Source organism: Triticum dicoccoides, chromosome 5A, assembly GCF_002162155.2.
Source record: "Triticum dicoccoides isolate Atlit2015 ecotype Zavitan chromosome 5A, WEW_v2.0, whole genome shotgun sequence".
NCBI lineage: Eukaryota > Viridiplantae > Streptophyta > Magnoliopsida > Poales > Poaceae > Triticum > Triticum dicoccoides.
The window spans coordinates 464,188,654-464,194,757 of record NC_041388.1 but is presented as its reverse complement, the minus strand read 5'-3'; positions in this window follow the sequence as shown (position 1 = coordinate 464,194,757).

The window sequence follows — 6,104 nt, the reverse complement described above, 5'->3', positions numbered from 1 at the left end:
GGATTATATACATCGGAGAGTAGCATTATTTGTACTCCTCAGTCCCTTCGTCGCTCTGGTGAGGCCTCCTGACGTAGAAGTTTTGACTTCCCTCTCCTCAAATTTTAGGAAAAAAAATTAGGATCACGCGGGTATCTTGGAATCGTTTCGATAGTCTTATGACGAGAACATTGTTCTTGGTGCCTCCTGGCATTTAGGGATTGTGGCAGTGTCCCGGGGAGTTGAGCTCCGAGGTGTTGTCGTCACAATTTTATCGTTGCAGTTCTGGAATACCTGAGTTCGCCGACATCGAAAATCTCTTTTATGCAGTTGTTGGTGAGATAACCTCGACGCCACCCAGTACTGGGGCGGGAGTTCGGGAGTATTGACATAACTCATATAACTGATGCTTTTCGAAGGTTGAGGTACATGATTTCCGAAGGTTTCTTGGTTATGTGTTGAAGGATGGATACAGTTGGATGTAGGAATTGTTAGTTCGGGTGAGATATTATGCTTCCCCTGTATCCCCAGCACCTGATTGCATAACCAGAAAGTTTCGGGAGTTTTATAGGTGGGAATTCAAGTAGCTCTAGTATTTCTTCCCGCATATATTTGGTTTGTGATTGGGTAATCCTTACCACTTATTTGTTCATATTCGTACCTTGTTGTTTCATTCATCTATCTTTATCTAAGTGGCTTCTCACCTTAATGGATGTGTGATGATTTACTTTGGAATTCATTCGTTCATCCTTGTTCGAATGTTTATTGTGAAGACTATATGTTGCTTTTTCTATCCATTTGATTCAGCTTCAACATCTGTCTATCAAGAATCTAACGGATGTCACCCTCTTCATGATGGCTCCTACTACGTGTCAGAATCCGGACCGCGATGATGGGGATCAGTCGAACCCTCTGCCACCACCTCCACCTCTGGAGGCATGGCAAGCTGTCATGGCAGCCACCAACGCCAACACTCAGATGTTTTTCAACTCTTGCAAGAGCGCAACCAAGGTCAAGTTAACCAAGGAAATCAAGGACAAGGGAATTTCAACAATCAACCTCAGTTTGCTACCCTCAACTAGTTCCTCGCAAACTAGCCGAAGTCTTTCAGCAAATGTGTCGAGGCCACAGACACCGACGATTGGCTCATGGACATCTGCAAGCATTTTGAATGTAGCAATGTCAGGCCTGAGGACTTTGTCAAGTTTGCTTCATTTCAACTCAAGGACCAAGTTGCTGAGTGGTTTCAACAATACAGAGATTCCAGAGGAGGTCGTGTGATTACCTGGGATGATTTCTGCGGAGACTTCAAAGGTCATCATATTCCACCAAGTGTTGCTGAGAGCAAGCGTGAGGAGTTCCTCAATCTCAAGCAAGGCAGCATGTCCGTGTATCAATACAATATCCAGTTTTAGAAACTTTCTCGCTTCGCTAAACAAGACGTTCCTGATGAAAAGAGTATGATCTATCAATTCAGAGGTGGCCTCAGAGAAGATCTGCAGTTAGCTATCGTGCTTCTTGATCCGACCAAGTTCGATCAATTCTATAACATGGCACTCAAGCAAGAAGCTGCTCAGCTCAAGTGTGAGTCTTCAAAGAAGAGAGTCAGGGATGCAGTCCAATCTTCTTCTTCATCACAAGTGGCAGATAAGCAACAGAAGGTCTGGTTGCCTCCTCCTCCGTTTCGTCAGCCCTACCAGCATAAGAGCAAAGGTGGCAATGGATCTTCCCACCCACCCAACCCAGGCTATCAGAAGAAAGCTCAGTCTCAAGTTCCAAGGTCAAATGCTCCTTATCATCGTCCGCTCTTAGAGGTGACTTGCAACAAGTGTCAGCAGAAAGGGCACTATGCAAACAAGTGCTTCAACCAAAAGCGCCTTCCGCCTCCTCCTCCTGTGAGATCTTCAAGCAATGCAGTGGTCAAGCATAATTCCAAGTTTGCAAAAGTGAACATGATAAACGTAGCTCGGGCGGAGGATTCTTCAGATGTGATCATGGGTAACCTTTCAGTTAACTCCTTTCCTACGAAAGTATTGTTTGATACTGGTGCATTGCTTTCTTTCATTTCAAGACCTTTTGTTGCCAAGCATGAGTTTGTGACCGGAAAGATTCCTTTCTCGTTGAAGATTGTGTCCCCGGGTAAGCAAATGACATCTAATAATTGCATCCTGGATGTGTCTATCAAGATGGGCAACTATAAGTTTCTTTCTTCTCCATTTGTTCTTGGTGACTCGGATATTGATCTAATTCTCGGGATGGATTGGCTTTCTAAGCACAAGGCTCAGCTTGATTGTGCTGCCAGGCAGATTCAATGGACACACTCTTCTGAGGATGTGATCATCTATGTCGCTCGTGACGAAACCATTCGGCTATTTTCTCCCAATGAGAAGGGCGAGTTGAATGCCATCTCTCAGATTCCAGTCGTTTGTGAATACCAAGATGTCTTTCCAGAAGAGCTTCCGGGAATGCCTCCTCACCGGCCAGTTGAATTCGTTATTGATCTTGAGCCTGGTACGGAACACGTTTGCAAGCGTCCTTACAAGCTTGGACCAGAGGAGTTGAAGGAATTGAAGAAACAGCTCGATGAACAAGAGCGCATGGGTCTGATCAGACCGAGTTCATCTCCATGGGGTTGTGGTGTTCTTTTTGTCCGGAACAAGGATGGAACGGACCGACTCTGCGTCGACTACCGTCCATTGAACAAGAAGACAATTAAGAACAAGTATCCACTTCCTAACATCAATGAGCTATTCGAGCAACTTAAAGGTGCCAAAGTATTCTCCAAGCTTGACCTCCGTATGGGTTATCATCAGATTCGCATTCGTGAAGAAGATATCCCCAAGACAGCATTCAGAACAAGCTATGGTTCTTATGAATATATTGTCATGTCTTTCGGCCTTGTCAATGCTCCTCCAACATTCTCTCGCATGATGAACTTCATCTTCAACCCTTACACAAATGATTTCGTCCTGGTGTATCTTGATGATATCTTGGTCTTCTCCAAGAATAAGGAGGATCATGCCAAGCATTTCAGATTGGTGCTCGACAAGGTCAGAGAGCATCAATTCTATGCGAAGTTTTCCAAGTGTGAGTTCTGGCTTGATGAGGTTCTTTACCTTGGTCATATCATCTCCGCCAAGGGCATCGCTGTTAATCCCGAGAAGGTGTCTGCAATTGTGAATTGGGAACCTCCTCAGAATGTCAAGCAGCTCCGCAGTTTCCTTGGACTTGCAAGCTATTGTTGAAGATTCATTGAGAATTTCTCTAAGATTGCAAAGCCTCTTTCCAATCTCCGCCAGAAGCATGTCAAGTATGTCTGGACGCCTGAGTGTGATGTTGCTTTCAACAACCTCAAAGAGAAGCTAGTCACAGCTCCTGTCTTAACTCCTCCTGATGAATCCAAGCCATATGAAGTTTTCTGTGATGCCTCCTTGCAAGGTCTCGGCGTTGTGTTAATGCAAGAGAAGAAAGTTGTGGCCTATACCTCTCGCCAGTTGAAGCCCAACGAAAGGACCTACCCCACTCACGATCTTGAGTTGGCGGCAGTTGTCCATGCGTTATTAACATGGAGACATCTCTTGTTGGGAAGGAAAGTGGACATTTTCACAGATCATAAGAGCCTCAAGTACATATTCACTCAACCCAACCTCAACCTCAGGCAGAATCAATGGGTCGAAATGATTCAAGAATACAATCTGAGTATTGAATATACTCCAGACAAGACCAATGTCATTGCAGATGCTTTGAGTAGGAAGGCTTACTGCAACAGCTTAGTCCTCAAGCCGTTCCAACCAGACCTTTGTGAAGCTTTCCGCAAACTCAATATCCAAGTTGTTCATCAAGGCTTTCTTGCCAACATTCTAGTCTCTCCTACTTTGGAGGATCAAATTCGCGAGGCACAACTCCTGGATACCATGGTGAAGAAGGTGAAACATGGGATTGCCAAGGGTCTATCCAAATACAAGTGCTATCGCATTGATGAGAAAGGCAATCTATTCTTCGAGGACCAAATTGTGGTTCCTAAAGGTGATCTAAGGAAAGCCATTATGAATGAGGCACGGAATTCTCTTCTATCCATTCATCCTAGAAGTACGAAGATGTACCATGACCTCAAGCAGTCGTATTGGTGGACTCAAATGAAGTGAGAGATTGCTCAATTTGTGAATGAATGTGATGTCTGCAGAAGGGTGAAAGCAGAACACCAACGACCAGCTGGTCTCCTCCAACCTCTTGCTATTCCAGAATGGAAGTTTTACCATATCGAGATGGACTTCATTACTGGATTTCCCAAGTCCAAACGTGGAAATGATGATATTTTCGTTGTCATTGACAAGCTTACAAAAGTGGCTCATTTCCTTCCAATCAAAGAATCTATCATCGCAGCTCAGTTGGCAGAGCTATACACCTCCAGGATTGTCTCCTTGTACGGTATTCCGCAATTGATCTCTTCAGATCGTGGAAGCGTTTTCACCTCCAAGTTCTAGGACTCCTTCTAGAAGGCCATGGGCACCAACATTCGCTTCAGCACAGCTTTCCATCCTCAAACAAGCGGCCAAGTCGAGCGAGTCAATCATCCTTGAAGATATGCTCAGGGCTTGTGTCATTTCCTTCGGTATGAAGTGGGAGGATTGTCTTCCTTATGTCGAGTTCTCCTACAACAACAGCTTCCAAGCGAGTTTGGGCAAGGCCCCGTTCGAAATTCTCTATGGCAGGAAGTGATGTACTCCTCTCAATTGGTCAGAGACTGGTGAACGCCAACTTCTTGGCAACAACTTGATCACAAAAGCTGAAGAAATGTGTAAAGTCATCCTTGAAAATCTCAAAGCCACGCAATCCCGCCAGAAGAGTTACTGTGATAGCAAGCACCATGACTTGGCTTTCAAGACCGGAGACCATGTGTACCTCCGCGTCTCTCCAATGAAAGGCACTCGTCGCTTCGGTATCAAAGGGAAGCTTGCCCCTAGATACGTGGGTCCTTTCAAGATCATTGGCAAAAAGAGGCGACCTCGCCTATCAACTTGAACTTCCATCCAACTTCGCAAATGTGCACGATGTGTTCCACGTGTCACAGCTTCGCAAGTGCTTCAAGACCCCCGAGCGCACTATCAACTTCGAATAGATCGATCTCCAAGAAGATATGTCTTCTCATGAGCATCCCGTTGCTATTCTTGAAGAAACCGGGCGCAAGACTCGCAACAAATCAATCAAATTCCTAAAAGTGAAGTCATCACACCATTCCGACCGAGAAGCAACTTGGGAGCGCGAGGATCACCTCCATTCCGAATATCCGGAGTTCTTTCAGTCCTAGATCTCGGGACGAGATCCTCTTGTAGTGGTGGAGTGTTGTAACACCCTAGATGTAACTTTCCTTATTTATAACTCCGACTCTTGCCATTTTCGGCTTTATGTTATGAGATTCCCTTCGTGGTTGGGTTTTTGTCTTCGTTTTGCATTTTGTTCATGTTATGCATTTCATATCATGTCATCATGTGCATCTCATTTGCATACGAGTTCGTCTCATGCATCCGGTCATTTTCCCCGTTGTCCGTTTCGCAATACGACACTCCCACATGCACCCGGCGCACCCCTCTTGTCTCTTTTCGTGAGCGGGAGTTAAACATTCTCGGAATGGGCCGAGATTTGTCAAGTGTCCTTGGAACACCACCAGTAGACCGCCTGTCAAATTTCATTCCATTTGGAGGCCGTTTAATGCCCCAACGGTTAACCGGGTAACCGCAAAAGCCTCTTTTGTGTTGCATCCCAACACCCCTCCAAATCAGCCCAATAACCCATCTAAACCCTCTCCATGTTCTCCGTTGTCGGATCACGATCGTGTGGGCGAAAACCGCACCTCATTTGGACATTCCTACCTCCCTCTACCTTTAAATATGTGCATCTCCCCCGAAATTCGGGTCCAAACCCTAGTCTCCTTCCACCTCGCGCCGCCGGACACGTCCGTTTAGGCCAGACACGTCTGCGCCGCCGCCACCGACCAACCGCATCCCACCACGTGTCGCCCGCATCTCCCCCGCCGCCGAAGCCCGCCGGGCCCGCGGGAGACCCTCCGGCCCGAGCCGCCCCGCGCCGCCCCCGCGCTCCGCCGCCTCGCCCGGCCCGCGCCGCTC